The 25471-nt window shown below is 46.2% G+C and overlaps 1 protein-coding gene and 1 long non-coding RNA gene across 9 annotated transcripts in view; one reads left to right on the forward strand and one right to left on the reverse strand.

Moving 5' to 3' along the window:
• The window catches only part of LOC134928074 (beta-Ala-His dipeptidase-like), a 152350-nt gene that overhangs the window by 90402 nt on the left and 36477 nt on the right, over positions 1 to 25471 (reverse strand). The window lies entirely within an intron of this gene.
• The window catches only part of LOC134928075 (uncharacterized), a 152348-nt gene that overhangs the window by 78420 nt on the left and 48457 nt on the right, over positions 1 to 25471 (forward strand). The gene's annotated exons all lie outside the window — the stretch shown is intronic.

Below are 25471 nucleotides of genomic sequence, written 5' to 3' on the forward strand. Positions count from 1 at the left end.
GGCCTGAGTTATCTGCTTTGCAATAGGATGACTGCTGTGATATTTCATCTTCCTCGCAAAGGACTGTTGGACAGTCAATTGCTTACTGGAAGTAGTACAAGTGGTCTTCCGACTCCCAGCAGCAACGATAGCAGCTCCAGCAGCAGTAGGCGTTACACTCAAGGATCCATCGGAGGAATCCCAGTTAGGAGAGGACTCGTTAGACTTGCCAGTGACATGGCCTGCAGGACTATTGGCGTTCCTGTCTAAGGAGGAAATTGACATTGAGGGAGTTGGTGGTGTGGTTTGCAGGAGCTTGGGTACAAGAGGAAGAAAGGATTTAGTTGTCAGTGGACTGCTTCCGCTGTCACCCAAAGTTTTTGAACTTGTCAATGACTTCTGATGAATGCGCTCCAGGTGACGTATAAGGGAGGATGTTCCTAGGTGGTTAACGTCCTTACCCCTACTTATTACAGCTTGACAAAGGCAACACACGGCTTGACACCAGTTGTCCACATTTCTGTTGAAATAATTCCACACCGAAGAGGTGATTTTTTTTGTATTTTGACCAGGCATGTCAATGGCCTTATTCATCCCACGGACAACAGGTGTCTCTCCAGGTGCCTGACTTAAACAAACCACCTCTCCATCAGAATCCTCCTTGTCAATTTCCTCCTCAGCGCCAGCAACACCCATATCCTCATCCTGGTGTACTTCAACAGTGACATCTTCAATTTGACTATCAGGAACTGGACTGTGGGTGCTCCTTCCAGCACTTGCAGGGGGCGTGCAAATGGTGGAAGGAGCCACCTTTTCCCGTACAGTGTTGGGAAGGTCAGGCATCGCAACCGACACAATTGGACTCTCCTTGGGGATTTGTGATTTAGAAGAACGCACAGTTCTTTGCTGTTCTTTTGCCAGCTTAACTCTTTTCATTTTTCTAGCGGGAGGATGAGTGCTTCCATCCTCATGTGAAGCTGAACCACTAGCCATGAACATAGGCCAGGGCCTCAGCCGTTCCTTGCCACTCCGTGTCGTAAATGGCATATTGGCAAGTTTACGCTTCTCTTCAGACGCTTTTAATTTAGATTTTTGGGTCATTTTACTGAACTTTTGTTTTTTGGATTTTACATGCTCTCTACTATGACATTGGGCATCGGCCTTGGCAGACGATGTTGATGGCATTTCATCGTCTCTGCCATGACTAGTGGCAGCAGCTTCAGCACTAGGTGGAAGTGGATCTTGATCTTTCCCTATTTTACCCTACACATTTTTGTTCTCCATTTTTTAATGTGTGGAATTATATGCCAGTAATATATCTGGAATTAGACGGCAGTAATGTCTGGAATTAGATACCACTAGATAGATACCAGATACCACTGTGACTGGAATGATGATGACCTATGCACAGTGACAGGACACTACCACAGCACCCTACAGCAGCAAGATGCAGCACAAGACACTGGACTTTTAGTCACCACAATGCAGCACTGATACTGAGCACAGAAATTGAGCACTGTTCAAGATAATAGAACTGACATGGAGCAGCAAAATACAGTAATGGACTACTGTACTGTACTACTATATACTGGTCACCACAATGCAGCAATGATAATATTGAGCACTGTTCAGGATAATAGAACTGACACTGGGCAGCGAGAACAGCACTGGATTACTGTACTGTACTACTATATACTGATCACCACAATGCAGCAATGATAATAATGAGCACAGATATTGAGCACTGTTCAGGATAATAGAACTGACACTGGGCAGCGAGAACAACACTGGACTACTGTACTGTACTACTATATACTGGTCACCACAATGCAGCAATGATAATAATGAGCACATATATTGAGCACTGTTCAGGATAATAGAACTGACACTGGGCAGCGAGAACAGCACTGTACTACTGTACTGTGCTACTATATACTGGTCACCACAATGCAACAATGATAATAATGAGCACAAATATTGAGCACTGTTCAGGATAACAGAACTGACACGGAGCAGCAAAATACAGCAATGGACTACTGTACTGTACTACTATATAGTATATACTGGTCACCACAATGCAGCACTGATACTGAGCACAGATATTGAGCTGATATTTAGCTGATATTGGGCTATTCAGGCAGAGAACGTAGCCACGTCCTCTCCGCTCAATCTACAATGCACGAGTGAAAATGGCGGCGACGCGCGGCTCTTTATATGGAATCCGAATCTCGCGAGAATCCGACAGCGAGATTATGACGTTTTCCCTCATTCGGGTTTTGCAAGTAAGGCGGGAAGAACCGAGGCTGCCTCGGACCCGTGTAAACCACGTGAAGTTCGGGGAGGTTTGGATCTCGACAAACCGAACCCGCTCATCTCTAGTATAATAAGTATCTTCATCTATAATATCTGTAACAATACATTACCCCCATTATCACATGGTTTCAGATTAATTTCTGCCAGTGTAGGTTAGGCAGTACATAGAGGCGCAGTATCTAACATTGATCAGGTTTAGACTGCTCTGTTGAAATTCCTTAAGTTGTGGACCTACGAGGGAGCACCAGACATGACAAGAAGGAAGAGACAGAAGAAAGGCTCAGTGGTGTACTGTAAATATGAGTACTGGAGAGATGACATACAAGAGGACCTACAGGAGTGAGAGCATCAATCAAGTTCTTGTATTTGTTACTGGATTTACATTGTCATCTGGCCTGCAGATCAAGTTTCCTGTTTGTTTTGTGAACTGTTGCTATTGGAGAATGTCAGCTGATTGCATTCCCTCCAGTCAGAATGCTCCTTGCCTCAGCTAACATTATCAACCAATCAGAGACTTAAAATCCCTATGTATATCTTGTCTGCCTTTTGTTCTGTGCCAGTGCCAAGAGCGGTTCCTGGTGCGGGCAAGCAGTGCCTGCGGCCTGAGGGCGCAGCCGCAGTCATCCCGCAGGCGCCCGCTGCCAACCCGCACCCCGCTCCCTGGCTGCAGCAGACGCCGTGGGCTGTGTGGGTGTCCGCTGCAGCCGGCGCACCTGTCAGATGCTAGAGGTCATTATTGACCTCTAGTGTTTGTGCGGCGCTGCTATGGGAGAGACGTCATGATGTTTCTCCCATAGAGAGGAGCCGCTGGCAGCCAGATGGAGCAGCAGCGGGCGGGAAGCAGGAGCGGGGCAGTGGTAAGTATTTTTTTTGTGTGTGTGTGTGTTTGTAAGTGGCTACTAAGGGGCACAGCAACAGGGGGCACAGCAACAGGGGGCACAACTACTGTGGGCACAGCTACAGGGGCAAATCTACTGGGGCATAGCTACAGAGGGCATAGCTACAGGGGGCAAATCAACTGGGGGCACAACTACTTGGGGCAAATCTACTGGGGGCACAGCTACTGGGGGCATAACTGTGGCCACACCCATCCCCTATGAAGCCACCCCCCCATTTTTTGCAGCGCGTCTTCGGCACGCACTATCTGTTTTACCCTGGGGGGGTGGGCGCAAGTGGAAACTTTCGCACTGGGCGCCACAAGGTGTAGAGTCAGCCCTGGCCAGTGCATAAGTCATTCTGACTCCTAGCAAGTCACAGCCTGACTCCTTGGCTCCTCATTGTTTTCCACAGTTCTCAGTGACTTAACCCTGCCTTGCCATTTTCCTAGTCTGCATTACCAGCTGTAAACAGTGATCCCATCAAAAACAATTGTGAGTTGAGAATTTACCTTATCTCAAATTCTGTGTTGAGTCCAGATCACAGAAGGTGCTTGATTTAGATTTGATAAGTGATTACTGACCCTTGGCTTGAGGAAGGGTATGAGAAAGGCATTAGGTATCCGTATAGAAGATGATGGCTGATGTTTTTAGGTTATTGAATTCATTAATTTCAAGATGCTCAATGGACTACTGTATATATTAAGGTGAAAATGTCATAGTTCAAACTTGAACATATAAGTTACACATGGAGAACCAGATTGTCTCCAATTTTTAATTTGGTAACTTGTCCGCAAACTTTTTTTAATAGTTTGCCCATGGGACTGGGGGGTGGTAGACACAAGAAAAGTTTTTAGAGTCTTGAATAACAATCTCCAAAATTTGGCCGAGTCAGATACAATTTCTACAAGATCCCAAGCCCGAAAGTTGGCACAGAGTTGGTGCTGAAGGGAGAGGCCCTCTGCATTCATATTTAGTCACAATGAGTAACTAGACAATTGACCACACAGGGAGGTTCCCTAGTTGGTCCCAGTGACGTCATTGAGCCTCTAGTACCTTTTCCAGACATGCGACCTGAGAATTTGCTGTGTTTAGCAAGCCAGCAAATTCATGGGTCTCAGCTCCGTGACCGTGGTCGGGGGCAGGTCGTCGACCTGCGACTTAATCTCGGGTTGTTTGCATTCACACATACAGAAATCCCGGGTTGATGCGCGTTCAGGTGCAAAAACCCAGAATTTCCATGTATGTGTGATAGGTGCATAGGAGAAATATTGTTGCAGTCTAATTTACACATGGGGCATATTTTCTCTGCTGTGCACAGGTGCAGCCAATGGCCTCAACCTCTACTGGGCCATTGGGTCAGGGCTGCCATCAGAAATTGTTGGGCCCAGGACTTACAAGATAAATAGTCAGCCACCCCAGTCAAAAAATATCTTTGGACCCCACAGGAAAAAGCACATGTTGGCCCCCACAGAAAAACAAACACACATATTGGCACCTTCAGAAAACAATAAAACACATTCGCCCTCCCCAGACCATTTCCCAAGACCAAGAGTAGGCACAGAGGACAGTGATAGGGGATCTCTGAAGCTTCAAGCAGAATATGGAGTTAATAAAAGCCATGATTTTCTACCAAAATTTCAGAATCTTGGTGCATAGCCAAAATGAATGAAAAATATATGGCATCTGGGCGTCCACATTCCAAACAACATCCTGACTCCTCCCACACAATATACCTCCAGGAGCCAGGGACACATACATCCTACAAATATTTTTAATGTGCACTTCCTGCAACCAGGAGGATTTTACAGTACTTGTCGTAAGACTGAATCATAGTGACAAAAAATGTCATCTATATTAGTGATGCCAGGAATGTCACAGTTCCAAGCCACAACGGTGTTGTTCCAAATCTTATCCTGGAAAGTGCCCATAAAAACCAAATACAAGTAACAGGTTTTATAGAAATGTAGTGTAATATATGATAACAGTATGTGGATAGGAGAACAAAGATTTTTTTGGGAGTGTCCCAGGACAGGCGCCAAGCAGCTACTGATATAACGGATACCAAGAGGTGTCACCACACCTCAAAAACAACTCTCAAAAACACAAATTTGAAATCTGTATATACACCAACAGCGCTTTTGTAGAATAAAAATCAATTATAATGTAAATGTCACCATTACATCCCTTATTGTCAGTTTTCTGTAGTAGATCCTTCAATGGATTTTGACTGATGTGGTCTCTCCGAGGTCTCGATAAAGGCCCAGGCCAGGGCCGAAACGCGTTGACAGGCAGGAGTGTGAGTAGTGACAATTCTTTCCGGATTTTTATATTGAATTTTTATTTTTGATTTTATATTCTATCTAAAGGGGGTATCCCGTTGCTTTTTGGGAACCCCTCCAGCTTTCTTCTTGCCGGTTCTGCTCAGGAACTATTTTATTTTTGTACATTGTGTGTCTTCATGGTTTTAAGACAAATCTGTCTATGTTCGTGACTGTCAATAAAATTCTGTACCCCCCTATATAAAATCTGAGGAGATTGAGTTCCTTTACCTGGGGAGGCAAGAACGTCACCACTAAGAATACTGGACAGGGAAGTTGAACCTTAAAGATACCTTGATGGGAGTACGAAGATTTTAAGAACTGTGAGTTTGGGTACGCATGAATGGATCCATAGATTTTTCCTGTTACCTTAAAGATACCTTGATGTGTGTATTATCGCCCCTATGAGTGTGAGTCTTTCGGTACGCTCCACCTAGACATTTATAAGTCTTGAAAAGATACCTTGATGTGTTTACCACCCCGCTTGCGAGTGTGAGTTTTGGGGTACGCTCCATCAGTATATCATTTGATTATATCTACTGTACCAGGCGTAGTTCAAGTGAATCAAGCCTTGGTACTAGAAAAGAAACCTTGATGAGCTTAAAAATATCTGACTATAGTGTGAGTGGGGTACGCACATAATCACTACTAGTCCTTGTATAAAAAGATTGAATAGAAGGAACATACTACACATTGGTGTCTTGTTCTTATATTTCCCCACATGTTGTTATATCCCGGAGAGACCACATCAGTCAAAATCCATTGAAGGATCTACTACAGAAAACTGACAATAAGGGATGTAATGGTGACATTTACATTATAATTGATTTTTATTCTACAAAAGCGCTGTTGGTGTATATACAGATTTCAAATTTGTGTTTTTGAGTATGTGGATAGGATCAGAGGACTCTAAATATGGTTTCTGGTTAAATATGGAGCGGACAGTGTGCAGCCTGAAGATACACATAGAACTATTTGTGTGGGATATCATATGTGTCATGTAAAAACACAAAGGTAAGTATTGTCACTCCTGGTCAAAGACATCCTTGACTTGAGCTATCCGTTTGACTTTCCATTAGAGGAAAAGTAAGTGCTCCAGCCCGACCTGAAAAAGGCAGACCCCAAAGGGTTGACAGGCACAAGGTCGACAGACGAAAAAATGACGACATGACAAAAGGTCAACACGGAAAAGGTTGACATGAGATTTTTTTTTTTAAATGTTGATGTCATTTACTGTGTAAAGTGACCAGGAACCCCAATTAGTGCACCATGTCCCCTCACATGTGACGCCTTGCTCCGCTACTGCTGCGCTCGGCACAGATCACTATTCCCAATTGTAGTCTAAGTGGATGGTAAAATATGAAAAAAGGCAAAAAAAAATTAAAAATTGTAAAAAAGTAATTTCGACCATTGGCATGTCGACATTTTGTCCATGTCAACCTTTTGACCACGTCGACCTAATGCTCGTTGACCATTAGTGGTCAACCTATTGACTGTTGTCCTTATCCATGTCAACCTAACATCCGGATACCGAAGGGGACAAAGTTAAATAAGGTGTAAGAGCTGAAAAGCTTGGAACAAATAGCCCTCCGTGAAACATAGGTGTCATGGAAAAGTATATTATGTTGCATGTAGGATGGGATGGATTTCCTAGGTGGATGGATATCAGCCGTTCCTTGCTGTACGGGAAATGGGTGTTTCTGAGTGGCAATTGGGCATATTCACTTAATAAAACTATCACCTATTCTCTCTCATGCCCTGAACAAGCCACTTCCACATACAATGCTTCCCTTACTTCTGCTCTTGACTCTGTTGCTCCACCAACCACTATTCACCCTCGCAAATTAACACCTCAACCCTGGCACACCAAATGCACCAGATATCTGCAAAAATGCTCACGTACTGCTGAGCGACACTGGAGGAAATCACGCTCTAAGGCAGACTTCCTCCATTTCAAACTTATGCTCTCATCCTTCAGTGCTGCCCTTTCTCTTGCTAAACAGTCATACTTCAAGAACCTCATCTCCTCCCAGTCTTCCAACCCCCGGCGCCTCTTTGCCACTCTCAACTCACTCCTCTGCCCACCTCCACCTCGTCTCCCTTCCTCACTCTCTGCTCTTGACTTTGCCACTTACTTCACATCCAAAATTGACTCCATACGTCAGGACATCACATCACACCAGACTATCAGTAACCAGCCTTCTCCCATCCCTTACCAACCCTCCCCATCCCTCGCACCAACTCTGTCATCTTTCTCCCATGCATCTGGAGAGGAAGTCATGGCCCTCATTCGTTCCTGTCCCCTCACCACCTCCCCACTTGACCCTATCCTCTCCTGCCTCCTTTGCCACCTCTCTTCTTCTGCTTGTTCCCATCTTTCCCACCTTCTCAATCTCTCCCTCTCATCAGGCACTGTCCCCTCTGCCTTCAAGCACGCTCTCATTTCTCCTATTCTTAAAAAACCTACCCTTGATCCAAACACTCTCTCCAACTACCGACCCATCTCTCTCCTACCTTTTGCCTCCAAACTCCTTGAGCGTATTGTCTACAACCGCCTTACTTCCTTTCTTTCCTCACACTCACTGCTTGACCCATTCCAGTCTGGCTTCCGTCCTCTCCACTCCACTGAAACTGCCCTTACAAAAGTATGCAATGACCTCCATGCTGCTAAATCTAAGGGACACTACTCTCTACTTATTCTACTTGATCTCTCTGCTGCTTTTGACACTGTGGACCATCCTCTCCTACTGCAAATCCTTCACTCCATTGGTCTGCGTAACACTGCCCTCTCTTGGTTGTCGTCCTACCTTTCTGACCGTTCATTCTCTGTCTCCTCTCATGACTCCACCTCCCCCTCACTTCCACTAACTGTAGGGGTACCCCAAGGTTCTGTCCTTGGTCCTCTTCTCTTCTCTCTCTATACGTCCTCACTAGGTAAGCTCATTAGTTCTTTTGGTTTCCAATATCATCTCTATGCTGATGACACTCAAATCTATCTTTCCTCTCCAGACCTCTCCCCTACTCTCCTCACTCGTATCTCCAACTGTCTCTCTGCTATCTCTTCCTGGATGTCCCAGCGCTTTCTTAAACTTAACATGTCTAAGACCGAGCTGATCATCTTCCCTCCCTCCCGCATAACCTCACCTCCTACAATCTCATTATCTATTGATGCACTACTATCTCCTCTACCCCCCAAGTGCGCTGTCTTGGAGTAATCCTTGACTCCTCCCTCTCCTTCAAACCACACATTCAGCACCTCTCACAAACCTGCCGTTTTCATCTAAAAAATATTTCCAGGATCAGACCCTTCTGACCCAGGATGCTACTAAGACTCTTATTCACTCACTGGTCATCTCCAGACTGGACTACTGTAATCTCCTCCTGACTGGCTTTCCTGACAAATACCTCTCTCCACTCCAATCTATCCTCAATGCTGCTGCCTGGCTCATTTTCCTCACCAAACGCACTACGTCCACCTCTCCTCTCTTACTAGTCCTTCACTGGCTCCCCTTCCCTTTCAGAATCCATTTCAAGCTTCTCACACTTGCTTACAAAGCCCTCACCCACTCCTCTCCCATCTACATCTCTGATCTTATCTCGCTTTACACTCCCACCCTTCCTCTTCGCTCTGCTAATGCACACCGACTCTCCTGCCTACGGATTACTTCCTCCCACTCCTACCTCCAAGATTTTTCACGTGCTGCACCACTTCTCTGGAATTCCCTACCTCTCCCCCTCAGACTCTCCACCTCTCTACAAAACTTCAAACGGGCTCTCAAGACCCACTTCTTCACCAAACCCAGCCAAATCTCATCCTAAACCTCTGTTCCACGCTCTCTATGTACCCCATCTGTCTCACCCCTGTCTGTCTGCCCCTCCCCTTTAGAATGTAAGCTCTCACGAGCAGGGCCCTCTTCCCTCATGTGCTTACTCTTTTCTTACTTTAATAATCTTCAGCTGCACCAAATCCAGCAGTCTTCTGCCACCTGATACTTATTCCAGTGTCATCTGCTGATGTAGCTATGTTTATTTACCCTGTACTTTTCCTATATTGTCGTCAACTGTAAGTTGCTGTTTTCCTGTTTGATTATTTGTTTATGTACTCTGTAATTGGGCGCTGCGGAACCCTTGTGGCGCCATATAAATAAAGGATAATAATAAATAATAATAATAATCACCTGGGAAAGTTACTCACCATGCATTTGAATTGTTTGCCATATCACCTGCATCCAGCTTAATGTAGATGCAAGTTCTGATGGTAGTTACAGGGCTGGACTGGCCCACAGGGGTACCAGGGAAACCACGGTAGGCCCCACTGCCTGAGAGCCCACTCCTTCCTCTAGGGATCAGGTTCCAGACTGTGTACTTGTATTATACATGGTAGATATGTTGCATTATACTGCACTAAACTATTGTGTATTTCAAGCCTCTGTGGAGGCTGGCCACACCCCCTTTGTAGGCTGGCCACACACCTAAGTATGGGTCCCTATAACTGCATTACCCTGGTGGGCCCTTCATGCCCCAGTCCGACACTGGGTAGTTATGACTACTTTGTTTGCAGACAAAACAGCTGGGGCTGTTTATGTGAATGGCTCAGAACACTGCCATAGAATTGTAGAATAGCAATTGCATATAGTTTGTAAGGTGGATGAAGCATGTGTATGCAGATGCATATGCATTACATGCAACTCCAAATCAGGCCCAGTGTTTGTGTACTAGCCAATATGAATTTTTTTAAAAATGTGGTGACATAATGAAACAATTGGCAACCTGCCAGCCAGGCTATTCTATTTAGGACTAGGTCAGTATGGCATTTAGACAACATCTGGGCATGTGCTGTATACAGTACATGAAGCATTTAATGAGAGCAGTGATTACCTCTTTCACTGCCAGGGTTCATGGCAAAATTGCATTTTTATTTGCATCACATTCACCACAAATTTTAATTAACATTTTTGTAATCAGAATATGTCATTTTGGGACATAAGGGTAAAAAAAGCCAACCAAATGTCAATGACAATGAAACAGTTAAAACAACTCTGGGACCTGGGTGGTGCTGAAGGAGAGGCTCTATACTCGTCAGTAGTGCATACACACTGAGCAAAATGCTAACGATATCGCTCAGTTACGTCACGCCGCGGCCGGGCCATGCATGCAGCTTTTGGACGACAGTCCAAATTGAGCTGCATGGAAGGCCGACAGTGAGGGTTGTTAACAACCCGTGGGGCCGCGCATCGCTCATCATTAGGCAGCGAATGCGCTAGCCAATATGGTAAACGTCGATCAGGAAGGGCAACATGAGCAACGTTGTTTCCTTTATTAATCCCGGGTTGTTAACATTCACACACACAGAAATCTAAGGTTGATGCACTTTCACGTGGAAATACCCAGAATTTCCATGTACTGTGTGTGTGGAAGGGGTATAGGAGAAATATTTTTGCTATGTTGCAGTTTCATTTACACATGGGGCATAATTGCTCTGCTGTGCACAGCTCCTGGCCCCATCCTCTACTGTGCCAAAGGGTCAGGGCTGGCATCAGAAATTGTTGGGCCCAGGACTGACAAAATAGGCATCCCCCCAAGACAAAAAAAAAATCGCACAAGAAAACCCCCACTTTGGCTCCCACAGGAAAAGCACACATTGGCACCCACAGAAAAACAAACACACACATTGACCTCTTCAGAAAACAATTAAACACAGAAGACTGTGTGGGTGTTTAGCTCTAGTCTGTGGGAATTATCTGTCCGGGCGTTGGTGATGCGGTGGAGTGGCATGCGAGTCCTCAAGGACGGCGGGTGAGACAGTGGGGGTCTCAGCCATGACAGCTGGCAGCACTGGCTAGTGTAATGGTGGCCAGGGACTGTGATAGCATGGTGTGCACTTTATGTGATCAGCGTTCCTGTGTGTCTGCATAATGGGCGCCGCCATGTTGGAGACCATCCGATGACTGCCAGTATCGAATGGTCAGCCAGAGGGAATTCCTGGGCCAAAGAGTGTGCATAAAGCCAATCCAGCTCAGAGATTTATGCATATAAAGCCAATCCAGCTCAGAGAGAAATCGCCAGTACATCAAGTTACTATTCCAGGAAGCTGCTTGTTATTGTGCTCCCTGCTGCTGTTATTACCTCCGACCTCGGGGCTAATTAATTCAGACCTGATCGTAGCCGCTATGATCAGCCACCCTGACATGCGGGGGGGGGTACCTGAAGAATAGCTCCCTACCAGCGCAGCTCCCGCGCACTGGCAGGGAGCTACCTGTCGGTCTCCGGGTCGCAGCGACTGCGTGTGACGTCACGCAGCCGCTGCGGCCTGCCCCCGCACGGGTCCAGGCACGCCAGCGTTGCCTGGAACGCTCCCCCTAAACAGCGGTCTAATGCTGCCAGCCCGCCCCCTCCCGCCCAGCGAACGCCTTTGCCTGTCAATCAGGCAGAGGCGATCGCTGGGCTGAGATGCTCATAGCATCTCTGGCATGCACCGGCGCACTGCGGCGCCTACGCTTGCGCAGTTCAGACCTGGTCGCCCACTGTACAAAAACACAGCAGTGATCAGGTCTGAATTAGACCCCTAGTGTCCTGTGGGAACCTTTAGTGGCATTGTGCTCTGCTAGCGCTTGGTAGTACTCCAGCTCTCTTAGCCTATATTGTGGATCCTGTTGTTATCTCTGCTGACTGCGTCCGGTCTGGTGATCTCCTGTATAACTGGCACTGCACCGCATCCTAGCACAGCCTGTATAGCTAGTACTACTCCACACCCCAGAACATCCTGCATAGCTGGTACTGCTCTGCATCTTAGTACATCCTGTATAGCTGGTACTGCTCTGCACCCCAGTACTAGCTGGCACTGCTCCGCACCCCAGCACATTCTGTATAGCTGGTACTGCTCCGCACCCCAGCACATCCTGTATAGCTGGTACTGCTCAGCATCCCAGTACATCCAGTACAGCTGGTCCTGTTCCACAATCCAGCACATCCAGTGAAGCTGGTATGGCTCTAGATTCCAGCAACTAGTACTACATTTCAGTCTACACACAGTGAACCTAGTGTCTTATACTTACCTGATCCCAACAGCAACCAGATTCTTGGTTCCATACTCACCTTCTGCTTCGGTCTCTAACACTACAGTGTGTACACGAAAAGAAACTATATACTACCTCCTCGCCTCATCCCATCTGGTAGTGATTCCTCCATTACCTCGTTGCCAGCAGGGCCGGACTGGCCATCTGGCACTTCTGGCAAATGCCAGAAGGGCCGATGGCCATGTGGGCCGGTCCAGCGCTCACTGAGACTCAGCTGTCAGGAGAGGAGAGCGCCCGCCAGCGCGGCTGTGTCTGGCGCGGCGGCGTATAGCGGACTTCAAACCAGCCGCCGGTTCGTGAGCCAATTAGAGCTCGCGGACCGGCAGCCAATCAGAAGCCGCCGGTCCGCATGCTCTGATTGGCTCACGAACCGGCGGCTGGTTTGAACGAAGTCCGCTATACGCCACCGCGCCAGACACAGCCGCGCTGGCGGGCACTCTCCTCTCCTGACTCACCCGTCCCTCACAGCCGGAGCCCGGAGGAGGAGCAGCAGCAGTGCAGCAGCGGTAAGCAGCTGCAGCACTGGCTGCTGTGGGGGCAATTGTATACCTGGCACTGTGGGGGCATTTGTATACCTGGCACTGTGGGGGCATTTGTATACCTGGCACTGTGGGGGCAATTGTGGATCTGGCACTGTGGGGGCATTTGTATACCTGGCACTGTTGGGGCATTTGTGGATCTGGCACTTTGGGTGCATTTGTCGATCTTGGACTGTGGGGGCATTTGTATACCTGGCACTGTGGGGACATTTGTATAACTGGCACTGTGGGGCATTTGTATACCTGGCACTGTGGGGGCATTTGTATACCTGGCACTGTGGGGGCATTTGCATACCTGGCACTGTGGGGGCATTTGTAAACCTGGCACTGTGGGGGCAATTGTGGATCTGGCACTGCACTATTGGAGGCATATAATGTAAATTTCGGCTCATACCGGGTGCTATAATGTGAATTTTGTGTGGTATAATGTGAAAGAGGCACCAGTACTAGATAGTATAAGGGGTCCTACTATTGTTGTGCATAATGCGTAATGTATGGTGTGGTAAACTACACTGAAGGCCACACACCCTTTTCAGAGCGCGAGCGCCGGAGGCGCGCGCTTAATTACAAACTTCACATTTCCATACCCCCACTTAAAAATTTCCACTTCAACCACTGGTTGTGTGTATTTTAATAGAGAATGATGTACGCTTGTATGTTGTTAGAATATTAATTATATTTGTAAGAGCATAGACTAATAAGTGGGAGGAGTCAGGAATAGTAAGGGGAGGAGTCACAGAGCTGGGCCTGTGTGCTTAAAAAATGCCAGGGCCTATTTTTAGTCCCAGTACGGCCCTGCTCGTTGGTGACGGAAACACATCATGATCTGACAAACACATTGTACCCTCCAGGAAAAATAAACACATTGGCCCCCCTGACAAAAAAATGGCACCCACAAAGGAAAAAGACACACAATAGCTCCCACAGAGAAAAAAACACATATTGGCCAACACAAGAATAAAACACATTGATTCAATGATTGTCCCCACAGGAAAAAAAAACAGACATTGATTCATTGCCCGCACAGCCAGAAACAAATAAAACAAACATTTATTCCCCTAGCACCCTACAGAAGACTGAGTGTCCTCACCTCGTGGGCTGTCACAGATAGCTGTGGAGCTAATTGTAGGAAACCAGGCTCAAGACTAGTGGGTACCTCCTTCCAGAGAGACCAGACCAGTGTGTTGGAACTTGGTCCCACTCCCTCCCTTACCCAGGATCTTAGCACCTCATGACCGTCCTCAGCCCTTGTCACTTCAGCTCTTCATCACCTTCTTCAGACCCTCATCACCATACTTAGCCCCAATCACTTTCCTCGCTCCTCATCACCATCCTCAGCCCCTCATCACCTTCCCCTCATCGCCTTCTCCAGCCCCTCATCGCCTTCTCCAGCCCCTCATCACCTTCCTCAGCCCCCTAACACCATCCTCAACCCCATCATCACACCCTTATCATTGTCCTCAGCACTTAGCCTCTAATCACCTACCTCAGCCCCTCATCACCTTCCTCAGCCCCTCATCACCTTCCTCACCCCTCAGCACCTCATATCCTTGTACAATCCCTCATCCCTACCTCAGCCCCTCATCACCATCATCAGACAAGCATTACCATCCTCAGCCTCGGGTGTGGTATAGCACATAGACAGTCAAAAGATAGACAGTCATTAGTTAGACACCATACGGTCGACAGCCAAATGATAAAAAGTCAGATAAGCCAAAAGTCAGACAGTCAAAAGTCCGACAGGGTTAAAAGTCAGACAGAGTCAAAAGTCAGACAGTCAAAAGTCACAGAGGGTCAGACACAAAAAATAATAATATTTTTTTTTGTGTTTTTAAACATTTTTAACCCAAATTTGGTGAAATTCGTCCCCTTAGTAAGGAGCCGGGGGTGGGCCAACTTCTCTGTCTGGGCTTGGGACCCAAGTCCCGGCAGTCCCCCTCTGATGGAGGCCCTACACACTAGTATTTAGATTAATCGAAAACAAAATAAATGTACTATATATGTGATCCAGAGGTCAAAACATTTCTTTAGATCTACACTTGTACATGTCACTTATAACTTCAGTATGTACTGTATGAAGTAATAGAGCCCTTGTGAAATGTTTTATAAGTATTCTAACTGACATTTTAGGGCTGCAATATCACACATTCCATCATGGAAATTAACAGAATTCTGAGCTGAACTCTTAAGCAGCTTTTCCTAACCAAGAAATGCCTTATTTATAAAGTTAAGCTGTTTAGCCACTTATTTTCTAAGATATTTCACACCGTAGTTGATTTTAATCCTGTGTTTTATTAGAGTTTCTTTATCCTGTTAAACACTTAACTGATGATTTTTCCCCCCAAAGCTGCTCAGAATTTGTTATTTTTAAAAAAATTAATAAAGTTCAAAAAGTATTTTTTTAAAGATATATTAAAATATTTTATTTCAAAAAATATATACTTAGGGGGTGTTTTGCACCTCACCCCCCAACCCTGTGTCCATAGGCCCCCATTGTAATTTTACTTCCCAACCCCTCCACAAATATTCCCCATAGTGGCATAAGATCCCCATAAATGTCAAACCCCACGCCCAGTGGTGGTAACAGATCCCCTGGCAGAACACCCACCCTCATCCCTAGTGTCATTGGGCCCCAGTTAAGTACCTCCACTCCCCATGTGTTACTATATGTTTTTTTATATTATTATTGCTATGTATACCCCCACCCAAAAAATATTTTTTATGGGGCAGCATAAACCCCCCTAGTCCTGATAAAAAAAACCTTAATAGCACCCCACATGTTGTAGCTCTGCCCTCGCCTTAGACAGAGCGTGGGGGTACTGATCATTAGTCCCCACATCTGCAGCTGATCTCTGCACACACAGAGATCAGAATAGATACTGTATGCTGGGGAGGGGAATGACGTTTCCCATAAAGCATGTTTAGCTCCTCCGCATGCGCCCAGAATGGCGCTAGCAAGGTATTCTGGAGCATGATTTCGGAAGTGATGTTGGCAGTCTGGACCGCAACATCACTTCCAGGGGGCCACTGCAGAGGGGGGACACAGCGGGACTTGCCGGCCGTATGTGATGCGACCTGGTAAGTTAACAGACTCTTGGCTGCGATTGCTTCACATACGGTACTGCCAGGCAAGTGGTTAAACCATCTAAGTTCACAGAATCTATTTCATTTTTAGTTGATTTTTTTTTAAAGCAAGTATATTGGTCATAAAAGCATAGATGAGAAAATTCACTATATCAGGATGATATTACAGTATGTTTGTACCTCTATCACTCATATTTCACACCAAATTATTATATGAAATACTTTGAAAGATCAAATGGGAATCTGCTTTAATTCTGTGGATCAACTGCCAAGGGATCAGTATGAGATCCTGGCACAAGGGATCCCCTGGTGTTTGAAATACAGATGCAGGGATCCCGCTGATTAAAAAGCCGACAGGGGTGAATAAGAACAGTGTTCGCCCCTCTCCCCACCCCCCTAACCCTAACCCTCCCTACCCGCATCATAACCCTAACCTCCCCCCTGTCTAATCTGGTATTTTGTCTGCCTATCTATCTATCTATCTATCTATCGGTACATACACATCTTTGTGTACACACACACACACACACACACACACACACACACACACACACACACACACATCTGTAAAAAGCAGCATAGAGGACATTATGGGGAATGCAGATAATAGTGTATTAGAAGAAAAATACAACATTAAATGGCCCATTTACTGTTTATAGAGGTTAAAACTCAATAAACAGAATTTACCATTGCCGCTATTTTAGCAATAAGAAATTATTTTTTTATGTATTAAAAATCACATCCAGTGACAGATGCTCCCATCCCAGCAATGTGTAAACTAAAGTAATCGCATGCGTGGTCAGCAGACAGTGCATGCACCTGGCTGTTACCAGGGAGGGATGCGGAACAATCCCTCTCCAAGTAAATTGTGCGATATGTAGCCCATAAACTATAATGCTAACGCCATCGCTATTGCAATAGGAAACAGGGAAAGTGCAGCAGATATCTTTGATATCTGCTGCAGAACTTCTGTAATGCTTTCAGGGGATACTTACATTTTAAGGGTATCCTGATGTTTTAGGTGATTTCCCACAAAATGTCTATAATTAATAACTATGCCCCCAAAACATAACTATAACCTGTGAGTGACTTTATGTAGAAGACGAAGAGACAGAGGGCCTAGGGGTTAATTCCAAGTTGATCGCAGCAGGATTTTTGTTAGCAATTGGGCAAAACCATGTGCACTGCAGGGGAGGCAGATATAACATGTGCAGAAAGAGTTAGATTTGGGTGGGTTATTTTGTTTCTGTGCAGGGTAAATACTGGCTGCTTTATTTTTACACTGCAAATTAGATTGCAGATTGAACACACCCCACCCAAATCTAACTCTCTCTGCACATGTTATATCTGCCTCCCCTGCAGTGCACATGGTTTTGCCCAATTGCTAAAAAAAATCCTGCTGAGATCAACTTGGAATTACCCCCCTAATTCAGATCTGATCACAGCAGCAAATTTGTTAGCTAATGGGCAAAACCATGTGCACTGCAGGGGGGCAGATATAACATGTGCACATGAGTTAGATTTGGGTGGGGAGTTTTCAAACGGAAATCTAAATTGCAGTGTAAAAATAAAGCAGACAGTATTTACCCCACACAGAAACAAAATAACCCACCCAAGTCTAACAGATATGTTATATCTGCCCCCCCCCCCTCCCCCTGCAGTGCACATGGGCCCTCATTCCGAGTTGATCGGTCGCAAGGCGAATTTAGCAGAGTTACACACGCTAAGCCGCCGCCTACTGGGAGTGAATCTTAGCTTCTTAAAATTGCGACCGATGTATTCGCAATATTGCGATTACTAACTACTTAGCAGTTTCAGAGTAGCTTCAGACTTACTCTGCCTGTGCGATCAGTTCAGTGCTTGTCGTTCCTGGTTGACGTCACAAACACACCCAGCGTTCGCCCAGGCACTCCCACCGTTTCTCCGGCCACTCCTGCGTTTTTTCCGGAAACGGTAGCGTTTTCAGCCACACGCCCCTGAAACGCCGTGTTTCCGCCCAGTAACACCCATTTCCTGTCAATCACATTACGATCGCCGGAGCGATGAAAAAGCCGTGAGTAAAATTACTTTCTACATAGCAAAGTTACTTGGCGCAGTCGCAGTGCGAACATAGCGCATGCGTACTAAGCGGATTTTCATTGCGATGCGATGAAAAATACCGAGCGAACAACTCGGAATGAGGGCCATGGTTTTGCCCATTAGCTAACAAATTTGCTGCTGTGATCAGATCTGAATTAGGCCCAGAATCCACTCATAGCACACACCCTGGCTGAGGTTGTGCATAGAATGTAATGAGACTTTACATGGTACATTTTCAGCTGTACCCGGTTGGAAATGTGTGGAGGTCAGGGGGTGCCACCTCCCTGGGGAGCAGTTTCCTACTCAGGTAGAGGGCTGGGTGCTCATTTCCCTGTTCATCTACTTGACTGAGGACAGCTCCCAGACCATAATTAAAGGTGTCAGTCTGCACAACAAATCTGAGTTTAAAATGTGGGGCTTGCAGCACAGTAGACTGAGCTAGGGAAGACTTCAGGGCTCTGAATGCCTGCCCACACTCTGCTGTCCATGCGCAAGATTAGGATGCTTATTTTGGGTCAGGTTGGTGAGGGATTTGGTGAGGCCACCGTAATTGGGTACAGATTTATGGTAGTACCCTGCAGTCCCCTAGAATGACCAGACTGATTTCTTATCATATCCATGGCTAGGTTATCACTAGAGATGAGCGCCTGAAATTTTTCGGGTTTTGTGTTTTGGTTTTGGGTTCGGTTCCGCGGCCATGTTTTGGGTTCGAACGCGTTTTGGCAAAACCTCACCGAATTTTTTTTGTCGGATTCGGGTGTGTTTTGGATTCGGGTGTTTTTTTCAAAAAACACTAAAAAACAGCTTAAATCATAGAATTTGGGGGTCATTTTGATCCCAAAGTATTATTAACCTCAAAAACCATAATTTACACTCATTTTCAGTCTATTCTGAATACCTCACACCTCACAATATTATTTTTAGTCCTAAAATTTGCACCGAGGTCGCTGTGTGAGTAAGATAAGCGACCCTAGTGGCCGACACAAACACCGGGCCCATCTAGGAGTGGCACTGCAGTGTCACGCAGGATGTCCCTTCCAAAAAACCCTCCCCATACAGCACATGACGCAAAGAAAAAAAGAGGCGCAATGAGGTAGCTGTGTGAGTAAGATTAGCGACCCTAGTGGCCGACACAAACACCGGGCCCATCTAGGAGTGGCACTGCAGTGTCACGCAGGATGTCCCTTCCAAAAAACCCTCCCCAAACAGCACATGACGCAAAGAAAAAAAGAGGCGCAATGAGGTAGCTGACTGTGTGAGTAAGATTAGCGACCCTAGTGGCCGACACAAACACCGGGCCCATCTAGGAGTGGCACTGCAGTGTCACGCAGGATGTCCCTTCCAAAAAACCCTCCCCAATCAGCACATGATGCAAAGAAAAAGAAAAGAAAAAAGAGGTGCAAGATGGAATTGTCCTTGGGCCCTCCCACCCACCCTTATGTTGTATAAACAAAACAGGACATGCACACTTTAACCAACCCATCATTTCAGTGACAGGGTCTGCCACACGACTGTGACTGATATGACGGGTTGGTTTGGACCCCCCCAAAAAAGAAGCAATTAATCTCTCCTTGCACAAACTGGCTCTACAGAGGCAAGATGTCCACCTCATCTTCACCCTCCGATATATCACCGTGTACATCCCCCTCCTCACAGATTATCAATTCGTCCCCACTGGAATCCACCATCTCAGCTCCCTGTGTACTTTGTGGAGGCAATTGCTGCTGGTCAATGTCTCCGCGGAGGAATTGATTATAATTCATTTTAATGAACATCATCTTCTCCACATTTTCTGGATGTAACCTCGTACGCCGATTGCTGACAAGGTGAGCGGCGGCACTAAACACTCTTTCGGAGTACACACTTGTGGGAGGGCAACTTAGGTAGAATAAAGCCAGTTTGTGCAAGGGCCTCCAAATTGCCTCTTTTTCCTGCCAGTATAAGTACGGACTGTGTGACGTGCCTACTTGGATTCGGTCACTCATATAATCCTCCACCATTCTATCAATGTTGAGAGAATCATATGCAGTGACAGTAGACGACATGTCCGTAATCGTTGTCAGGTCCTTCAGTCCGGACCAGATGTCAGCATCAGCAGTCGCTCCAGACTGCCCTGCATCACCGCCAGCGGGTGGGCTCGGAATTCTGAGCCTTTTCCTCGCACCCCCAGTTGCGGGAGAATGTGAAGGAGGAGATGTTGACAGGTCGCGTTCCGCTTGACTTGACAATTTTGTCACCAGCAGGTCTTTCAACCCCAGCAGACCTGTGTCTGCCGGAAAGAGAGATCCAAGGTAGGCTTTAAATCTAGGATCGAGCACGGTGGCCAAAATGTAGTGCTCTGATTTCAACAGATTGACCACCCGTGAATCCTTGTTAAGCGAATTAAGGGCTGCATCCACAAGTCCCACATGCCTAGCGGAATCGCTCCCTTTTAGCTCCTTCTTCAATGCCTCCAGCTTCTTCTGCAAAAGCCTGATGAGGGGAATGACCTGACTCAGGCTGGCAGTGTCTGAACTGACTTCACGTGTGGCAAGTTCAAAGGGCATCAGAACCTTGCACAACGTTGAAATCATTCTCCACTGCACTTGAGACAGGTGCATTCCACCTACTATATCGTGCTCAATTGTATAGGCTTGAATGGCCTTTTGCTGCTCCTCCAACCTCTGAAGCATATAGAGGGTTGAATTCCACCTCGTTACCACTTCTTGCTTCAGATGATGGCAGGGCAGGTTCAGTAGTTTTTGGTGGTGCTCCAGTCTTCTGTACGTGGTGCCTGTACGCCGAAAGTGTCCCGCAATTTTTCTGGCCACCGACCGCATCTCTTGCACGCCCCTGTCGTTTTTTAAAAAAATTCTGCACCACCAAATTCAAGGTATGTGCAAAACATGGGACGTGCTGGAATTTGCCCATATTTAATGCACACACAATATTGCTGGCGTTGTCCGATGCCACAAATCCACAGGAGAGTCCAATTGGGGTAAGCCATTCCGCGATGATCTTCCTCAGTTGCCGTAAGAGGTTTTCAGCTGTGTGCGTATTCTGGAAAGCGGTGATACAAAGCGTAGCCTGCCTAGGAAAGAGTTGGCGTTTGCGAGATGCTGCTACTGGTGCCGCCGCTGCTGTTCTTGCGGCGGGAGTCCATACATCTACCCAGTGGGCTGTCACAGTCATATAGTCCTGACCCTGCCCTGCTCCACTTGTCCACATGTCCGTGGTTAAGTGGACATTGGGTACAACTGCATTTTTTAGGACACTGGTGAGTCTTTTTCTGACGTCCGTGTACATTCTTGGTATCGCCTGCCTAGAGAAGTGGAACCTAGATGGTATTTGGTAACGGGGGCACACTGCCTCAATAAATTGTCTAGTTCCCTGTGAACTAACGGCGGATACCGGACGCACGTCTAACACCAACATAGTTGTCAAGGACTCAGTTATCCGCTTTGCAGTAGGATGACTGCTGTGATATTTCATCTTCCTCGCAAAGGACTGTTGAACAGTCAATTGCTTACTGGAAGTAGTACAAGTGGGCTTACGACTTCCCCTCTGGGATGACCATCGACTCCCAGCGGCAACAACAGCAGCGCCAGCAGCAGTAGGCGTTACACGCAAGGATGCATCGGAGGAATCCCAGGCAGGAGAGGACTCGTCAGAATTGCCAGTGACATGGCCTGCAGGACTATTGGCATTCCTGGGGAAGGAGGAAATTGACACTGAGGGAGTTGGTGGGGTGGTTTGCGTGAGCTTGGTTACAAGAGGAAGGGATTTACTGGTCAGTGGACTGCTTCCGCTGTCACCCAAAGTTTTTGAACTTGTCACTGACTTATTATGAATGCGCTGCAGGTGACGTATAAGGGAGGATGTTCCGAGGTGGTTAACGTCCTTACCCCTACTTATTACAGCTTGACAAAGGGAACACACGGCTTGACACCTGTTGTCCGCATTTCTGGTGAAATACCTCCACACCGAAGAGCTGATTTTTTTGGTATTTTCACCTGGCATGTCAACGGCCATATTCCTCCCACGGACAACAGGTGTCTCCCCGGGTGCCTGACTTAAACAAACCACCTCACCATCAGAATCCTCCTGGTCAATTTCCTCCCCAGCGCCAGCAACACCCATATCCTCCTCATCCTGGTGTACTTCAACACTGACATCTTCAATCTGACTATCAGGAACTGGACTGCGGGTGCTCCTTCCAGCACTTGCAGGGGGCGTGCAAATGGTGGAAGGCGCATGCTCTTCACGTCCAGTGTTGGGAAGGTCAGGCATCGCAACCGACACAATTGGACTCTCCTTGTGGATTTGGGATTTCGAAGAATGCACAGTTCTTTGCTGTGCTGCTTTTGCCAGCTTGAGTCTTTTCATTTTTCTAGCGAGAGGCTGAGTGCTTCCATCCTCATGTGAAGCTGAACCACTAGCCATGAACATAGGCCAGGGCCTCAGCCGTTCCTTGCCACTCCGTGTGGTAAATGGCATATTGGCAAGTTTACGCTTCTCCTCCGACAATTTTATTTTAGGTTTTGGAGTCCTTTTTTTACTGATATTTGGTGTTTTGGATTTGACATGCTCTGTACTATGACATTGGGCATCGGCCTTGGCAGACGACGTTGCTGGCATTTCATCGTCTCGGCCATGACTAGTGGCAGCAGCTTCAGCACGAGGTGGAAGTGGATCTTGATCTTTCCTAATTTTGGAACCTCAACATTTTTGTTCTCCATATTTTAATAGGCACAACTAAAAGGCACCTCAGGTAAACAATGGAGATGGATGGATTGGATACTAGTATACAATTATGGACGGGCTGCCGAGTGCCGACACAGAGGTAGCCACAGCCGTGAACTACCGCACTGTACTGTGTCTGCTGCTAATATATAGACTGGTTGATAAAGAGATAGTATACTCGTAACTAGTATGTATGTATAAAGAAAGAAAAAAAAAACACGGTTAGGTGGTATATACAATTATGGACGGGCTGCCGAGTGCCGACACAGAGGTAGCCACAGCCGTGAACTACCGCACTGTACTGTGTCTGCTGCTAATATATAGACTGGTTGATAAAGAGATAGTATACTCGTAACTAGTATGTATGTATAAAGAAAGAAAAAAAAACCACGGTTAGGTGGTATATACAATTATGGACGGGCTGCCGAGTGCCGACACAGAGGTAGCCACAGCCGTGAACTACCGCACTGTACTGTGTCTGCTGCTAATATATAGACTGGTTGATAAAGAGATAGTATACTCGTAACTAGTATGTATGTATAAAGAAAGAAAAAAAAACCACGGTTAGGTGGTATATACAATTATGGACGGGCTGCCGAGTGCCGACACAGAGGTAGCCACAGCCGTGAACTACCGCACTGTACTGTGTCTGCTGCTAATATATAGACTGGTTGATAAAGAGATAGTATACTCGTAACTAGTATGTATGTATAAAGAAAGAAAAAAAAACCACGGTTAGGTGGTATATACAATTATGGACGGGCTGCCGAGTGCCGACACAGAGGTAGCCACAGCCGTGAACTACCGCACTGTACTGTGTCTGCTGCTAATATATAGACTGGTTGATAAAGAGATAGTATACTCGTAACTAGTATGTATGTATAAAGAAAGAAAAAAAAAACCACGGTTAGGTGGTATATACAATTATGGACGGGCTGCCGAGTGCCGACACAGAGGTAGCCACAGCCGTGAACTACCGCACTGTACTGTGTCTGCTGCTAATATAGACTGGTTGATAAAGAGATAGTATACTCGTAACTAGTATGTATGTATAAAGAAAGAAAAAAAAACCACGGTTAGGTGGTATATACAATTATGGACGGGCTGCCGAGTGCCGACACAGAGGTAGCCACAGCCGTGAACTACCGCACTGTACTGTGTCTGCTGCTAATATATAGACTGGTTGATAAAGAGATAGTATACTCGTAACTAGTATGTATGTATAAAGAAAGAAAAAAAAACCACGGTTAGGTGGTATATACAATTATGGACGGGCTGCCGAGTGCCGACACAGAGGTAGCCACAGCCGTGAACTACCGCACTGTACTGTGTCTGCTGCTAATATAGACTGGTTGATAAAGAGATAGTATACTCGTAACTAGTATGTATGTATAAAGAAAGAAAAAAAAACCACGGTTAGGTGGTATATACAATTATGGACGGGCTGCCGAGTGCCGACACAGAGGTAGCCACAGCCGTGAACTACCACACTGTACTGTGTCTGCTGCTAATATATAGACTGGTTGATAAAGAGATAGTATACTCGTAACTAGTATGTATGTATAAAGAAAGAAAAAAAAAACACGGTTAGGTGGTATATACAATTATGGACGGGCTGCCGAGTGCCGACACAGAGGTAGCCACAGCCGTGAACTACCGCACTGTACTGTGTCTGCTGCTAATATATAGACTGGTTGATAAAGAGATAGTATACTCGTAACTAGTATGTATGTATAAAGAAAGAAAAAAAAACCACGGTTAGGTGGTATATACAATTATGGACGGGCTGCCGAGTGCCGACACAGAGGTAGCCACAGCCGTGAACTACCGCACTGTACTGTGTCTGCTGCTAATATATAGACTGGTTGATAAAGAGATAGTATACTCGTAACTAGTATGTATGTATAAAGAAAGAAAAAAAAACCACGGTTAGGTGGTATATACAATTATGGACGGGCTGCCGAGTGCCGACACAGAGGTAGCCACAGCCGTGAACTACCGCACTGTACTGTGTCTGCTGCTAATATAGACTGGTTGATAAAGAGATAGTATACTCGTAACTAGTATGTATGTATAAAGAAAGAAAAAAAAACCACGGTTAGGTGGTATATACAATTATATACGGGCTGCCGAGTGCCGACACAGAGGTAGCCACAGCCGTGAACTACCGCACTGTACTGTGTCTGCTGCTAATATAGACTGGTTGATAAAGAGATAGTATACTACTAATATTATATATACTGGTGGTCAGGTCACTGGTCACTAGTCACACTGGCAGTGGCACTCCTGCAGCAAAAGTGTGCACTGTTTAATTTTAATATAATATTATGTACTCCTGGCTCCTGCTATAACCTATAACTGGCACTGCAGTAGTGCTCCCCAGTCTCCCCCACAATTATAAGCTGTGTGAGCTGAGCAGTCAGACAGATATATAATATATATAGATGATGCAGCACACTGGCCTGAGCCTGAGCAGTGCACAC

This window comes from Pseudophryne corroboree, chromosome 5 (assembly GCF_028390025.1).
Source record: "Pseudophryne corroboree isolate aPseCor3 chromosome 5, aPseCor3.hap2, whole genome shotgun sequence".
Taxonomy (NCBI): Eukaryota; Metazoa; Chordata; class Amphibia; order Anura; family Myobatrachidae; genus Pseudophryne; species Pseudophryne corroboree.